Source organism: Rhinoderma darwinii, chromosome 5 (genome assembly GCF_050947455.1).
Source record: "Rhinoderma darwinii isolate aRhiDar2 chromosome 5, aRhiDar2.hap1, whole genome shotgun sequence".
Lineage (NCBI taxonomy): Eukaryota > Metazoa > Chordata > Amphibia > Anura > Rhinodermatidae > Rhinoderma > Rhinoderma darwinii.
The window spans coordinates 247038361-247055302 of record NC_134691.1 but is presented as its reverse complement, the minus strand read 5'-3'; the positions used below and the strand labels follow the sequence as shown (position 1 = coordinate 247055302).

General features: G+C 42.4%; 1 protein-coding gene across 2 annotated transcripts in view; it reads right to left on the bottom strand.

Moving 5' to 3' along the window:
• Positions 1-16422, bottom strand: part of HERPUD2 (HERPUD family member 2) — a 65501-nt gene extending 49079 nt beyond the window's left edge. For both annotated transcript variants that reach the window (XR_012847720.1, XM_075827033.1), the window contains exon 1: positions 16234-16422. The gene's annotated coding sequence lies outside the window, so the exon portion shown is untranslated. The remainder of the gene's footprint in view (positions 1-16233) is intronic.
• Between the last annotated feature and the right edge of the window lie 520 nt (positions 16423-16942).

Below are 16942 nucleotides of genomic sequence, written 5' to 3'. Positions count from 1 at the left end.
TCCAATCTTCCTCTGTCCAATGTCTGTGTGCTTTTTCCCATATTAATCTTTTCCTTTTATTAGCCAGTCTCAGATATGGCTTTTTCTTTGCCACTCTGCCCTGAAGGCCAGCATCCCGGAGTCGCCTCTTCACTGTAGACGTTGACACTGGCGTTTTGCGGGTACTATTTAATGAAGCTGCCAGTTGAGGACCTGTGAGGCGTCTATTTCTCAAACTAGAGACTCTAATGTACTTGTCTTTTGTTGCTCAGTTGTGCAGCGGGGCCTCCCACTTCTCCTTCTACTCTGGTTAGAGCCTGTTTGTGCTGTCCTCTGAAGGGAGTAGTACACACCGTTGTAGGAAATTTTCAGTTTCTTGGCAATTTCTCACATGGAATAGCCTTCATTTCTAAGAACAAGAATAGACTGTCGAGTTTCACATGAAAGCTCTTTTTCTAGCCATTTTGAGAGTTTATTCGAACCCACAAATGTAATGCTCCAGATTCTCAGCTAGCTCAAAGGAAAGTCAGTTTTATAGCTCCTCTAAACAGCAAAAAAACTGTTTACAGCGGTGCTAACATAATTGCACAAGGGTTTTCAAATCATCCATTAGCCTTCTAACACAGTTAGCAAACACAATGTACCATTAGAACACTGGAGTGATGGTTGCTGGAAATGGGCCTCTCTACACCTATGTAGATATTGCATTAAAAAACAGACGTTTGCAGCTAGAATAGTCATTTAGCACATTAACAATGTATAGAGTATTTCTGATTCATTTAATGTTATCTTCATTGAAAAAAACTGTGCTTTTCTTTCAAAACTAAGGAAATTTCTGATTGACCCTAAACTTTTGAACGGTAGTATACACACACACACACACATACACACACAGTGGATATAAAAATTCTACAGATCCGTTAAAATGCCAGGTTTCTGTCACATAAAAAGTCAGGACAAGATGAATCATTTCAGAACTTTTTCCACCTTTAATTTGACCCATGATCTGTACAAATCCATTGAAAAACAAACTGAAATCATTTAGGAGGAGAAAAATAAAAATAAACAAAAATAATATCGTTGCATAAATACACAGCATACACTTAGCCCCTTCCCTCTTTAGCCACTTTTGACCTTCCGGACAGAGCCTCATTTTTCAAATCTGACATGTTTCACTTTATGTGGTAATAACTTCGGTATGCTTTCACCTATCCAAGCGATTGTGATTGTTTTCTTGTGACACATTGGACTTTGTTACTGGAAAAATTAGCTTGATACATTCAGTATTTAAATGTAAAAAAATACCAAAATTTAGTGAAAATTTGCAAAAATTAGCATTTTTTCTAAATTTAAATGTAGTTAAACCACACATAGTAGTCGCTAATTAACATCCCCCACATGTCTACTTTAGATTGGCATTGTTTTTTGAACATCCTTTTTTTTCTAGGACGTTACGAGGCTTATAACTTTAGCAGCAATTTCTCACATTTTCAAGAAAATTTCAAAAGGCTATTTTTACAGGGGCCACTTCAGTTGTGAAGTGGCTTTTAGGGCCTTATAGATTTGAAACCTCCAAAAAGTCAACCCATTTTAAAAACATCACCCCTCAAAGTATTCAAAACAGTATTTAGAAAGTTTCTTAACCCTTTAGACGTGTCACAGGAATTAAACCAAACTAGGTGAAATTTACAAATTTCATTTTTTGTTGTTGCAGAAATTTTTAATCCATTGTTTTACCAGAGAAACGTAACTCAATATTTATTGCCCAGGTTCTGCAGTTTTAGGAAATATCCCACATGTGGCTCTAGTGTGCTTATGGACTGAAATACAGGCCTCAGAAGTAAATGAGCACCTAGTGGATTTTGGACACTCCTTTCTATTAGAATATATTTTAGGCACCATGTCACCATACCCAAAAGTGACCCCCATTTCGGAAACTACACCCCTAGAGGAATTTATTTAGGGGTATAGTAAGCATTTTGACAGGACAGTTTTTTTGCAGACATTTTTGGAAGTAGGCCATGAAAAGCTACATTCTTTCAAATAAAATATAGGTTTAGCTAATTTTTTTTAATTTTCAAAAGGACTAAAGGAGAAAAAGTACCACAACATTTGTAGAGCAATTTCTCTCGAGTAAAACAATACCCCACATGTGGTCATAAACGGCTGTTTGGACACACGGCAGGGCTTAGAAGGGAAAGAGCGCCATTTGGCTTTTGGAGCTCAAATTTAGCAGGAATGGTTTGCAGAGGCCATGTGACATTTGCAGAGCCCATAAAGTGACCCCATTTTGGAAACTAGACCCCTTGAAGAATTAATCTACGGGTGTAGTGATCATTTTGACCCCACAGGTGTTTCATAGAATTTATTAGACTTGGGCAGTGAAAATAAAAACAATCCTTTTTCTTCAATAAGATGTAGCTTTAGCTCAACATTTTTCACTTTCTCAACAAATAAAGGGAAAAAAGAACACCAACATTTGTAAAGCAACTTCTCCCTCCTACGGCAATACCCCATATGTGGTCATAAACTGCTGTTTGGGCACACGGCACGGATCAGAAGAGAAGGAGCACTGGATTAGTTTCTTGACACCATGTCGCTTTTGCAAAGCCTACCAGTACAGTGGAAACTACCCAAACGGTACTGCATTTGATACTACACCCCTTGAGGAATTAATCTAGGGGTGTAGTCAGCATTTTGACCCCACAGCTGCTTCATAGATTTTATTTGAATTGGGCAGTAAAAATAAATGGTTTTTCCCTTATGACGTTGCTTTAGTGCAAAATTTTTTCATTTTCTCAAAAAATAAAGCAGAAAAAGAAACCCAACGTTTGTTAAGCAATTTCTCCCGAGTATGGCAATACCCGATATGTGGCTATAAACGAATTTTTGGGCACACGGCAGGGCTCAGAAGGGAAGGACTGCCGTTTGGCTTTCGGACTACAGATTTTGCTGGATTGGTTTCTGGTCGCTATATAGCATTTGCAAAACCCCTGTGGGACCAAAACAGTGGAAACCCCCCAAAAGTGACCCCATTTTGGAAACTACACCCCTCAAGGTATTCACCTAGGTGTGTAGTGAGCATGTTAACCCCGCAGGTGTTTTGCATAAAATTAGTGTGCACTCGATATTGCAGAGTAAAAATGGGATTTTTCAATAGATATGCCAATATGTGGTGCCCAGCTTGTGCCACCATAACACGACAGCTCTCTAATTATTATGCTGTGTTTCCCGGTTTTAGAATCACCCTACATGGGGCCCTAATCTTTTGCCTGGACATTTGACAGGGCTCAGGAGTGAAAGAGTACCCTGCGAAATTGAGGCCTAATTTGGCGATTTACACAGAAATGGTTCACAATTGCAGAGGCTCAGATAGGAAATAATAAAAGAAACCCACCAGAAGTTACCCTATTTTAGAAACTACACCTCTCAAGGCATTTATTAAGGGGTGTAGTGAACATTTTCACCCCACAGGTATTTTCCATAAATAAATGTGCTGAATGTGGTGCAAAGTAAAAATTAACATTTTTCCCCAGAATTGCAAAATCAGTGGCAAGTGTGTCGTGTCCAGCTTATGCCACTGGAGACACACACCCCATTAATTGTTAAAAGGGTTCTCCCGGGTATGGCGATGCCATATATGTGGAAGTAAACTGCTGTTTGGGCACACTGTGGGGCTCAGATGGGTGGGAGCGCAATTTGGCTTGGTGGTAGTTTTGCTTGGAGTTTTACTGCCGTTTCAGTTTATAATGTGGGGCGTATGTAAGCTGGGCAGAGTACACCAGGGGCAGAGTACACCAGGGGCATAGTCAGGGGGTATAATAACGGGGTAAACAATAAAATAATCCATAGATGTGTGTTACGCTGTGAAGCAATCATTTCTGCACAGGCCGATGTCGCACTGATAAACGGTGTCTTTACTTATGCCCCTTTTGGTCCACACTCCGCACCTTTCCAGTTAGGGGAATTTTGCTAGGAAGTGTTATCCTGGTATAATACGGGCACCCTCGCTTCAAGCAGATATGTTTGGGGGCCCCCCCTTTCAGGTTCCCTAATTTTAGGGCCCCGATAAATTGCCTCTTGAAACAGACAAAATGTTCCCCTCTGATCTGCACTACATATTTTTTATTTCCTGACTTATGGAAGCCTTAACGAATTTAATTTTTTCATAGACGTAGTGGTATGGGGGCTGTTTTTTTGCGGGACGAGCTTTAGTTATTATTACATGAGACTTTTTATCCTATTTTTTGAGAGGCAAGGTGACCCAAAAACTGCAATTCTGGCATAGTTTTTTTTATACAGCGTTCACCATGCGTTATAAATTACATGTTAACTTTATTCTGCGGGTCCGTACGATTCCGGCGATACCTAATTTATAGCACCTTTTTATGCTTTACAACTTTTTGCACAATAAAAATTACTTTTGTAAAAAGAATATATTTTTTCTGTCGCCATGTTGTGAGAACCACAACTTTTACATTTTTGCGTCGACGGAGCTGTATGAGGGCTTGTTTTTTGCGAGACGAGCTATAGTTTTTATAGGCACCATTTTTGGATACATGCGAGTTTTTGATCACTTATTTCAAATTTTTGTAGGGCAAAGTGACCAAAAAACTGAAATTCTGGCAATATTTTTAAGTTTATTTAACGCTGTTCACCGTGTCGAATAAATAACAATATTTTTATATAGCGGCGATACCAAATATGTATGGTTTATTTTTTTTTCAATAATAAAAGGACTTGATAAGGGAAAAAGTTTTTACAACTTTTTTTTTTACACTTTACTTTAGTCCCACTAGGGGACTTGAAGGTCCAACTGTCAGATTTTTTTTTTCTAATACATTGCACTACCTACGTGTTAATGGCAGGGATTGGAGCTAGCTCCGGTTCCTGCCGTTACAGGTGGATGTCAGCGGTAACATACAGCCGATATCCACCGCTGATGACGCCGGCTCATTTCCTGAGCCAGTGCCATCTTGCCGGCAGCTACGGAAGCCTTTCAGGCCTCGCCTCCGGGCGGGGGCTGGAAGTTATCCGTGCTAGGCACACCGGGAGGCCAGTATTAGGCCTCCGGTTGCCATTGCAGCCACCGACACCACGGCGATTTCATTGCTATGGTGTCGATGAGCTGCAAACACCTTAAATGTAGCCATCGCTTTTGACGGCTGCATTTATAAGGTTAATGGCAGGGATCGAAGATATCTTCGGTACCCGCCGTTACAGCAGTATTCCGGAGATGATGGCACCGGCTCAGCTTCTGAGTCGGTGCCATGCATTTGTCGTAAGTATACGACATTTTGCGGGAAGCAGTGGCTTTCCATGTCGTATACTTACAAGTGTCGGGAAGGGGTTAAACGAATACTTTGTTGAATTACCCTTTGACATTATGACAGCATTCAATCTTTTTGGGTAGAAGTCTATCAGCATGGCACATCTTGAGTGTCACATTGCGATGGCATCTCCAGTGTACAGCCCTCTTCAGGTAACCCCACAGATTTTCAATGGGATTCAGGTCTGGGCCATTCCAAAACTTTGATCTTCTGGTAAAGCCATTCGTTTGTGGATTTGGAGGTATGCTATGGGTCGTTGTCGTGCTGAAAGGTGAAATTCCTCTTCAGCTTTCTGGCAGCGGCCTGCAGGTTTTGTGCCAATATTGACTGATATTTGGGACGGTTTAGAATTCCCTCCACCTTGACTAAAGCCCCAGCTGCAGAAAAACAGCCTCAAAGCAGAACGCTGCCTCCACCATGCGTCACTGTGGGTATGGTGTTCTTTTGGTAATGTGCAGTGTTGGCTTTGCACCAAACATACCTTTTGGAATTACGGCCAAAAAGTTCAACCTTGGCCTCATCAGACAATAACACGTTTTCCAACATGCTTTTAGCAGTCTTGATGTAAGACTTTGCACAACATAGCCGGGCTTGGATGTTTTTCTTTGTTAGAAAAGGCTTCCGTCTTGCCACCCTACCCCACAGCCCAGACAGATGAAGAAAACGGGAGATTGTTGTCACATGCACTACACAACCAGTACCTGTCAGAAAGTCCTGCAGCTCATTTAATGGTGCTGTAGGCATCTCTTTAAATAAAAGCAGCTTTCTGCTGACTACTATTTAACATGAGTTTAAATGTGATTGGCTAATTCTGAAAACAACCACATCCCTAATTATAAGAGGGTGTTCATACTTACGCAACCACATTATTTTAGTTTGTTTGTTTTTTTATTTCCCCCCTCTGAATAATTTCAGTTTTTTTTTTTTTAATAGAATTGTACAGATTATGGGACACATTGAATGTGGAAAAAGTTCTGACATTATTCATCTTTTACCGACTTTGTTACATGAAAGTGTGTGTGTGTGTGTGTGTGTGTGTGTGTGTTGCCCACCAAAAGTTCCGGAACACCCTCATACATTTTGAACAGCTCAAGGTAGAGGGTTGAAATTTGGTGGGATTCAATGGGGTCATAAAATCTACCAAAAATAACACCCCCATCTCCTTGGGGGCAGCAAAATCTTAAATAGCATGGGGGGGGGGTCGAGTGGGGGCTCCTTTGAAAGCTCTTCTCAATACAAAAACAATGCTGCAAACGATTTTGAGATAGGATTTTTTTCGCTGAGATATTTAACAGAGACATCATCTTTATTATCGGCTACCGTCGGTGTTCGCATTACCCAAAATGTACCGCGCGCAGGTCGCACGGTCGGATTTACATCTCATTGGGGTGCTAGATTAATGTGGGTCCCCCTTGCCTCTCACGTACGTGTGTGTGTGTGTGTGTGTGTGTGTATATGTGTGTGTGTGTGTGTGTGTGTGGGGGGGGGGGTGGTCCGGCTAACCAAAGCAAGACCGAGGACATGTATTGTTTATTCGTACAAACATAACAATTACTGTATTAACACCTTCCCGACAGCCCACTGTCTTTTGACGTCAGGCGGTGCGGGTGCTTAGTCTACAGAGACGTCTTTTGGCGTCGCTGCAGATGAAGCTGATGAGCGCTCGTGTGAGCGCTCATCCTCTTAGCAGGAGCTGTTACTAACAGCTCCTGATCTTAGAGCAGCCTCCTGAACACATCTGGGGCCGGCAAACATGCGGACCCCAGCTGTTTAACCCTTTGATTACCGCGGTCCGTGACCGCGGCATGATCAAAGGGAATTCCCCTCTTTGATCGCATCACCGGGATTCCAGTGATGCGATCAAACAATGGGGAATCCCTCTGCAGTCAGTCCTGGGGACCTACAAAGGACCCCAGGGCTGTCTGTTCCGTGTGCCTGCTGTTCGGGCACACTATGTGCTGCCCGATCAGCAGCCTGTGTCATAGTGACACAGTAATGTATTAGCGTACAGAAGTATGCTAATACATTACAAGTAAAAAATAAAGTTACAAATAAAAAAAGTTATCCCTTGATGGGATAAAAATAAAAAAGTAACAAAACAAATAAAATAAAAAAAGTCCTAAACAGAGTCTTTATTTTGCATTAAATACATTTTATTGCCCCTACACTAAATAAAAACAAAAAAAACTACGCATATTAGGTATCTACACGACCGTAATAACCTGAAGAATTAATCTAATGGGTTATTTAGCGTGAAACGTGAACGGGATAAAAAACAAATAAAAAACTATTCAGAGAATCGCTTTTTCCTATATTCACGCCGTAAAAAAAAATTTTTTTACCCCTAAACTGTGGGAAAAAAAATACTATTTCTCTCGCATAAAACAAGGCCTCATACAGCCACGTCAATGAAAAAATAAAAACGTTATGGCTGCTGAAACGCAGAGAGGCAAAAACAGAAAAATTGAGCTGGTCATTAAGGTCTTTTCAGGCCCGGTCATTAAGGGGTTAAATCAAACGTTCAAACTGATGTCCTTCAACAACTTGACAGTGTCCTAAGCGAACAACATTATTTATAACATCTGGTGTGATTGAAATGTTCAATTTCCCACAGCTCGTCAATGTTTGTGATCCTAGCCTCATAGGACTTTACTTTTTAAATACCCCCAGTAAAAAAAAGTCTAATAAGGTCAGATTTGGAGATCTCGGTGGCCATTCTATCGGGCCTCTTCTACCAATCCAATGATCAGGAAAATTATCGTTCAGAAGATTGAGCTCGCAGAGAAAAACGAGCCGGAGCTCCATCCTGCGGATACCAAACATTGCGGAAAGCTTCTCCAGCAATATTTTGAATAGCCGGTACCACTTGGTTTCTTAGTAAATTGCAGTAATTTTCTGCATTTATGTTTCCTTCAATGAAAAACGGTCCTACAATATGATTGAGCAATATTTCAGCCCAAATGTTAACCTTCCGAGGATATTGGGTATGACTGTTTCTCATCCAATGTGGATTTTCATCTGCCCAATATCTCATGTTCTGTCGATTTACAGAACCGTTTAGTTCAAACGTAGCTTCATCCGAAAAACAGGTCCAGTTGAAAATCTGATGATTATCATTAAATCGTGTCATTATTGTATCGCAAAATTCCACTCTTCTGTCAATCATCTTCGGATAGCTCCCAAACTAGACGTATTTTAAAAGGCCTCATTCCCACTTCTGTTTTTTCCTTCAGGGTGCTAGCCATTTTTTTGACGGGGCCATGCACACTTCAGGTTTTTTTGACGGCCCTGTTGTTCCGTTCCAACAATAGAGCATGTTCTACTTTGGTCCGAGATTCCCTGACTGTGGGGCCCATACAAGTCAATGAGTCCGTCAAAAAAAAATCTGTGTGCCGTCCGTGTGTGACGGAGCCGTTGCCTAGCAATGGCCGGGCAGGCAGAAGTACACGTAGAGATAGATATTGCACTGCACTAATCGGCAGCCCCTTCTCTCTATCCAGCACTGATCGCCAGCCTCTTCTCTCTATCAAGCTCTGTTCGGCAGCCTCTTCTCTCTATCAAGCTCTGTTCGGCAGCCTCTTCTCTCTATCAGTGCTGGATAGAGAGAAGGGGCAGCCTTTTCAGGCAAAGTTTCCGCAGCGGAATTCAGCGATGGAAACAAAAAGTTCACACGTACCACGGCCGTTGTCTTGGTGACGAGTCCCTCTTCTGACTCAGTCCGACCTCCATGGATGACGCGGCAGTCCATGTGACCGCTGCAGCCTGTGATTGGCTGCAGCGGTCACATAGGATGAAACGTTATCCCAGGAGGCCGGACTGGAGGAAGAAGCGGGGAGTTCTGGGTAAGTATAAACTTTTTTTTTTTCTGAGCAGTGATACAATCATGGACACACGGATCCGTGAAAACGGTGATGGAAGTGTGCATGAGGCCTAAGGATGATAATGATGCCACTTCAAAATTCGACGGACTGATGTGGTGCTGATATCATTTTGTTGTGCTCCACTCGAGACAGATGTATGAGGATTATCATGTACAGTGAGCAGAACATCTAAAGCTTTTTCATCATTACTACCATGTTTGGGTCTTCCGGATCTTGGTGCGTCTTTAATTGAACTGGTTATTTCGAAACGATGAACAGTTCTTTTAACAGTTGACAATGAAATTGGATCCTGGATAGGATGAGTGGCATTGTATAAAGCCGCTACTTCTGGATAGGATCTTATTTATTCTCACCATAGCCTCTCATAATCAATAAAGTGATATGACAATAGAAATGTACAAAAATGAAAATTACTTTCCGAATTAGCACTCTGAAATTCACAAGCGACTACCGAAATGTGTACACATGAAATCATGTTACAATCGTAGACAAGGTCAATTTTGTATCGCCGAGGCTGATTGCAATAACACGTAATTTAAAAAGTCAGCTTGTGATGTGACATTCCCAAGTTCACACACGCACATTTAGGATTTTACCCGCGCGGTACATCTTGGGTAATGCAAATACCGGCGGTAGCCGAAAATGAAGATGATAACTTTAACCTCTTAAGGACGCAGCCTAGTTTGCGCCTTAAGGCTCAGAGCCCATTTTTTAAATCTGACATATTTCACTTTATGCGGTAATAACTGAGGAATGATTAAACCTATCCAAGCGATTCCGAGATTGTTTTCTCGTGAGACATTGGGCTTTATGTTAGTGGTAAAATTTGGTCGATATATTCAGTGTTTATTTGTGAAAAATTACAAAATTTAGAGAAAAGTTAGAAAAAAAAATAGCATTTTTCGGAATTTAAATGCATCTGCTTGCAAGGCAGATGGTTATACCACACAAAATAGTTACTAATTAACATTTCCCATATGTCTACTTTAGACTGGCATAGGTTTTTAGAACATTCTTTTATTTTTCTTGGCCGCTACAAGGCTTACAACATGAGCAGCAATTTCTCATATTTTTAAGAAAATTTTAAAAGCCTTTTTTTTAAGGTACCTGTTCAGTTCTGAAGTGGCTTTGAAAACTAGACCCCTCAAAGTATTCAAAACCGCATTTAGAGAGTTTTTTTTAACCTTTAGGCATTTTACAGGAATTAAAGCCAAGTGGAGGTAAAATTTGCTGAATTTAAATTTTATTCCATTTTTTTCTAGAACACAGGTTTTACCAGAGAAACACTTCTAAAAACGACAGAATCTGGAGAATACATATTTAGTAATGTCCCACAATTGGCTCCACTGTGCTCGTGGACTAAAACACAAGCCCCAGAAGCAAAGAAGCACCTAGTGCATTTTGCGGCCTCTTTTTTAGTAGAATATATTTTAGGCAGCATGCCAGGTTTGAAGAGGTGTTGAGGTGCCAAAACAGTAGGAATACCCCAAAAGTGACCCCATTTTGGAAACTACACCCCTCAAGGAATTGATTTATGGTTGTTGTTACCATTTTGACCGCACAGTTTTTCCACAGCACGTATTTTAATTGGGCTGCGAAATTTAAAAAGTTCATTTTTTCCAATAAGATGTCATTTTTTATCAAAAGGTCTTATTTTCACAGGAAACAAAATACCCCATTTTGTTGCCCAATTTGTCCTGGGTGCGGCAATACCCCATTTGTGGTGATAAACTGCCGTTTGGGCCCACGGGAGGGATCAGAAGGAAAGGAGCGCTATGTGTTTGTTGGAGTTCAGATTTTGCTGGATTGGTTTTCGGGTGCCATGTCGCATTTGCAAAGCCCCAGAGATATCAAAGCAATGGAAACCCACCAGAAGTGACCCCATTTTAAAAACTACACCCCTTAAGACATTCATCTAGAGGTGTAGTGAGCATTTTGACCCCACAGGTACTGTGTAAAAGATAATGCGCAGCAGATGGTACAGAGTGAGATTTGCAATTATATATATATATATGCCATGTCAGTGTCCGATATATTGTGCCCAGAATGTGCCACCGGAGATATACACCCCATAAACTGTAATATGGGTTCTCCCGGGAACGGCAATACCCTACATGTGGCTGTTATCTGCTGCCTATAGACACGGCAGGGCTCAGAAGGGAAAGATGAGGGGGATAAGCTGTGCGGAGTGCACCAGGGTAAACTAAAAATCAAGGGATGTATGATAAATTCTAAAACAATCTTTCATACAGAGCCCTAGTTTTTTGGGACACGTGTCACATTGATATATTGTGTCCTCCCTTATCCCCCTCTTATAGCAGACATTACACCTCTTTTGACTTTTTCCCTTCTTGCCAGTTTGGGGAACTTCTCCTGGAAAGTGTTGCCCTGGTGCGATGCGTGTGGCCCGCTTCCAGAAGTACTGGGTGCTCCCTCTTCTTGGACCCTAAAGATTAGGTTTTTGATAACCACCTCTTGAAATTCCAGGAAAGTTCACCTCTGGCATGCACATCGATGTAGCATTGTACAATGCCATCTGTATGATGTCCATGGCCAGCTTCTTATACCACCCCTCCCATGTACCTATTGTAGTCCAGGATGCAGTCTGGTTTGGGGGTCTCTGTACTGGTACATGGGTACTGGTGTGGCTATGTATTTTTGTCAATACAAGGACATCTCTCTTGTCCTTGTACTTGACATACAATATGTTTCTGCTGGATTGTGCCCTGTCCTCACCCCTTCTGAGTGTTTGCCCAAGCAGTGTTTTAGGGAGGCCTCTCAGATTTTTTTCTAGCAGTACTTCTGGAAGCGAGGCAGTTGAAGAGTGGGACGCAGGTATAAAAATTATCCAGGTAGAGGTGGTAACCCTGGTCCAGCAGTGGGTGCACCAAATCCCACACAATTTTTGCATTAACTCCCAGTAAGGGGGGGCATTCTGGGGGCTGAATAAAGCGGTCCTTCCCTTCATATATTCTAAATTTGTACGTATACCCTGATACACTCTCACACAGCTTATACATCTGCACGTCATACCTTGCCCTCTTACTCGGCAGGTACTGGCGGAATTGGAGCCTCCCTTTAAAATATACCAAGGACTCGTCAATAGAAATACACTTCTCGGGGTGTATGCTTGGGCAAACCGGGCACTGAAATGGTCTAATAGGGGTCTCAGTTTATAGAAACGGTCACAACTGGGGTCATCTCGGGGTGGGCACTGCTTATTATCAGTATAATGTAAGAAGCGAAGTATTGCCTCACAACGCATCCTGGACATGGCTATACTGTACATTGGGGTGTGGTATAAGATGTCCATGCTCCAGTAGGTTCTAATGGATGGCTTTTTCTGAAGCCCCGTGTTCAAGTGAAGTCCCCAGAACTTACCCAACTCTGCTGCGTCTACAGGGGTCCACCTGTGGGATTGGGCATAAAATGATGTGGGGTTCTTAGTAATATACTGTTGGGAATACAAATTTGTCTGGGAGACTATAAGCTCTATAAAGTCAGTGAAGAAGAACTTGAAAAACTCCATTTCACTGAGCCCTGCCGTATAAAATTTTATCCCCGAGTTGCCAGTGTACTCTGGGATTTGGGGCTCATAAATGTCTGGTGTGGGGGTCCAAATGGGGTCACTTCGCTCGGGGGTTTCAACTGTAGTGGTGGTCCTGGGGCGTCTCCTAGGGGGTTCCTCTTCTTTATCACTTGATGAGGAGGTGGATAAATAAAACAGAGTCTCACCATCCGACGAGTCTGTGTTGGAGGCAAGAAATGAATATGCCTCTTCGGCACTAAATGTCCGTGTTTGTTTGCTTCCCTAACTAGGAGCGATAGGCTGCTACCTAAACCAGCCCAAAAAAATTGGTGTTTTTATAGTACGTGTGGGCTTCCCTGAGACTAAACCTAACTAGGGCGAGGGTTACTAACACTAAACCTAACTAGATTTTATTTGAACTTCCCTGAGACTAAGGCCGGATGTACACGAGCGTGTGCATTTTGCACGCACAAAAAACGCGGCGTTTTGCGCGCGCAAAAGTCACTTAACAGCTCCGTGTGTCATCGCCATATGATGCGAAAATCACGCAGCCGCCATCATTATGACACTATGTTTGTAAACAGAAAACCACGTGGTGCTTTTCTGTTTTCATTCATACTTTTTACTGCTGTTGCGCGAATCACGCTCGTCACACGGAAGTGCTTCCGTGTGCTGTGCGTGATTTTCACGCACCCATTGACTTCAATGGGTGCGTGATGCGCGAACAACGCACAAATATAGGACATGTCGTGTGTTTCACGCAGCGGACATACGCTGCGTGAAAATCACGGACCGTCTGCACGGCCCCATAGACTAACATAGGTCTGTGCGAGGCACTTGAAAATCACGCGCGTTGCATGGACGTATTACACGTTCGTCTAAATAAGCCCTAAATCTAACTACGGCGACTATTTCCTGACACTAAACCGAACTAGATTATTCCAAGCTTCCCTGACGCTAAACCTAACTACGGTGATAGACTCCTGTGATATATATACACACACACACTGGTGGACATTAATAAAGTAACAATAAGGCCTCGTGCACACTTCCAACACCGTTTTCACGGCCGTTTTTGACGGAACCGTGTGCCCGTTTTAGCGGCCGTGTGCACTCCGTGTTTCCGTTCATGGTACTGTCCAGGGTGCTGAAAGAGTTAATGGGCTGCACTGATCGGCGGTATCTCTTTCAGCACCCTGGACAGTACCATGCTCGGCGCTCGGAAAATACAATTTTAATGAAAAAAAAATAAAAAAATAAGTTCATACTTACTTTCCTCCGGTCCGGCCTCCAGCGATGACATTTCATCCATGTCACTGCTGCAGCCAATAACAGGCTGTAGTGGCGGTCACGCACGTCAGGATGATGTCAGAAGGGCGGCCTGCAGGGATGATGCTTCATGACACGTGACCGCCTCTGCAGCCAATCACAGGTTGCCGCGTCAGAAAGGAAGGTCGGACTGGAGGAAGAAGAGGGACTTGTCACCACGGCAACGACCGGGTACGTATGAACTGCTTTTTATTTTATTTTTAATCAGCAGCCTCTTTTCCCTATCAGTGATTGATAGACAAGTGGTTGCCGATTAGCGTAGGATTTCTGTAATGTATTTCTGCCCACCTGGCCGTTGCTAGGCAACGGCTCCGTCACACACGGACGCCTTCCGTGTGCCTTCAGTTTTTTTGACGGCTCCATTGACTTGCATGGGCCTCACGGTCACGGAATCTCGGACCAAAGTAGGACATGCTCTACTTTGGATCGGAACGGAGCAACGGGACCGTCAACAAAAACTGAAGTGTGCATGGCCCCATTGAAATGAATGGGTCAGGGTGCTAGCTGTCAGAAAAACGGCTAGCACATTGAAGAAAAACACTGAAGTGGGCATGAGGTCTTAAAAAGTAAAAAAAAACAGGAATGCCATCGTAGCCTAAGATAACCTAACACCATATTTCATCATGAGAAAAGTGGCGAAAAACGTTAGTAAACCAGTAGGTTTTTTTTAACCCCCTTCCCGACATTTGTCGTATTGGGAGTATGGAACGGGCTCACGATGCGGGTGTCGGCTGTATGTTATTCACAGTAACGAGCAGGATCGCGCTCGAGCACAATCCCGCTTGTTTAACCTGTTAAATGCCGCGGTGGTTGCTATGGCTGCCTGTGGGCCTAATGAAGGCCCCCAGGTCCACCATCTTTGCGCTCCCATTCAGCCCTGCCTCCGGTAGGGCTTAATAGAAGCCTGTCAGAAAGACGATATACTGCAATACACTGGTATTGCAGTATATCGTGCAAGCGATCCAACGATCGCTGCTTGAAGTCCCCTAGGGGGGACTAATAAAAAAAGTAAACATTAGTAAAATAAAGTTGGGGGGGGGGGGTTTTTATGTAAAAAAAAAAATTTGAAAAATTTAAAGTTCAAAAAACCCCTCTTTTCCCATTTTCCCCCTAGAGAATAGTAAAAAAAAAATAAACATAATTGGTATCCCCGCATCCGTAAAAGTCTTAACTATTACAATATATCATTTTAACCGGCACGGTGTACGCCGTAAAAAAAAAAATTGTAAACGCCAGAATCGCTATTTTTTGGTCACCTCATCTCCCTCAAAAAAAATTGAATAAAGTTATCAAAACGTCGCATGAACCCCAAAGTGGTATTATTAAAAACTACAGCTTATCCCGCAAAAATCAAGCCCTCATACCACTTAAAGCGACAGAAAAATAAAAGTTCTCAGAATTTTTTTTAGAAAAAAAACTTTATATATTTGGTATTGCCGTAATCGTATTGACCCGCAGAATAAAGTGAACATGTTTTAATTGCACAGTGAATTCTGTAAAAACAAAGCGCAAAAAAACAGTGGAGGAATTTTTTTTCCCCGTTTCCTCGTACATTATATGGCACAATAAATGGGGCTACGAAAAACTACAACTCGTCCCGCAAAAAACAAGCCCTCATAGGACTATAATCGATGGAAAAATAAAAAAAATAAGTTTTTGGAAGGTGGGGAGGAAAAAACTAAAATTTAAATCTGAATGTTGTTCGACGGGAAGGGGTTAATGTTGAGAAGAAAAGGTCAGAATTGCATAGATAAATCTCCCCTTCGCATGACACATTTCACTCTATCCAACCAATAAAAAGCGTTCAGTCCAATAATCCGTGAATTTACGGCTACTGATGGAAAAATTTATTAGATCTGCCTAAAAATCCTCAGCCGCAAGGCGTTCGTTCGCATGTGGAGTTTAACAATAATCGTCAGACTTTCTCCATGATGAAGGATTTCGCTCTATTCCTATGGGAACATCATTCCAACCTCCCTTCGTGTATGAGGGTTAAAGGTGAAAGCTTCAATGTCATTATTCAGTACAAGACACCTTGGGTTTTGATGGCAATAGGATACAGAGCTAGGCTGGTGAAGCTGTGGCATGGGTATGCATGTGAATTGTTATTGTCCTCCACTGCTGCAGTCTGCCTGTAATATGCGTGGTGGGGTGACTGCAGGAACGCTGCTGCATGTACCATTACCTCAAAGCTTCTCTTGTTGTTGTCTCCTGACTCCGTCTCCCCAGACACCTCCTCCCGTTCCTTGTGTCAGCTGAGAGTCCCTGCCCCGGACACTGCTGCACAAACAGGGAGGGGCTGTGGACGGCCGTTTAGCGGAATTACGTCACTACACTCCACCCGCCATAGCAGAAAGGAAGACTCCTCAACAGCACGGCGGCATAAGTGATTGGCCTCGCTGCAGTGTATCACATAGGCTACGAGCTGCTGTGGTGTTATATAGAAAATAAACACTAGAGGGCAGCAGCGCATCGTTGTCTGATCTATAATCACGGGAGAACTGGGGTGGATACCCCGGCACAGGTAGACGTAGTCTTTGGCTATAGTTTTGTTTTTTTTTGTGGTGCAGAACATATGAGCCGTGAGACTTTTTATATAATTATTATATACAATCACCAAGTATCATTTACTGAGATAAAGGGCTGCAATAATTTGCAAAGCTATTAAAAAGATTCTCCATTGGAGACTAGTAATAAACATTTTCTTCACACACTTCGTTTTAGGTCTAGTTCACACGCAGTATTTGCAGGCAGAAAAAAAATATCGAAATAATTTTGGGGCAGATTTTAAACTGCCAGCGTTGTTTTAATGCTTTTTATTTTTTTGGTGGCGTTTTTTGTTAGCGTTCTTTGCCCCCAATGCAATGACCGTGGGCAAAAAATGCTGCAAAAAA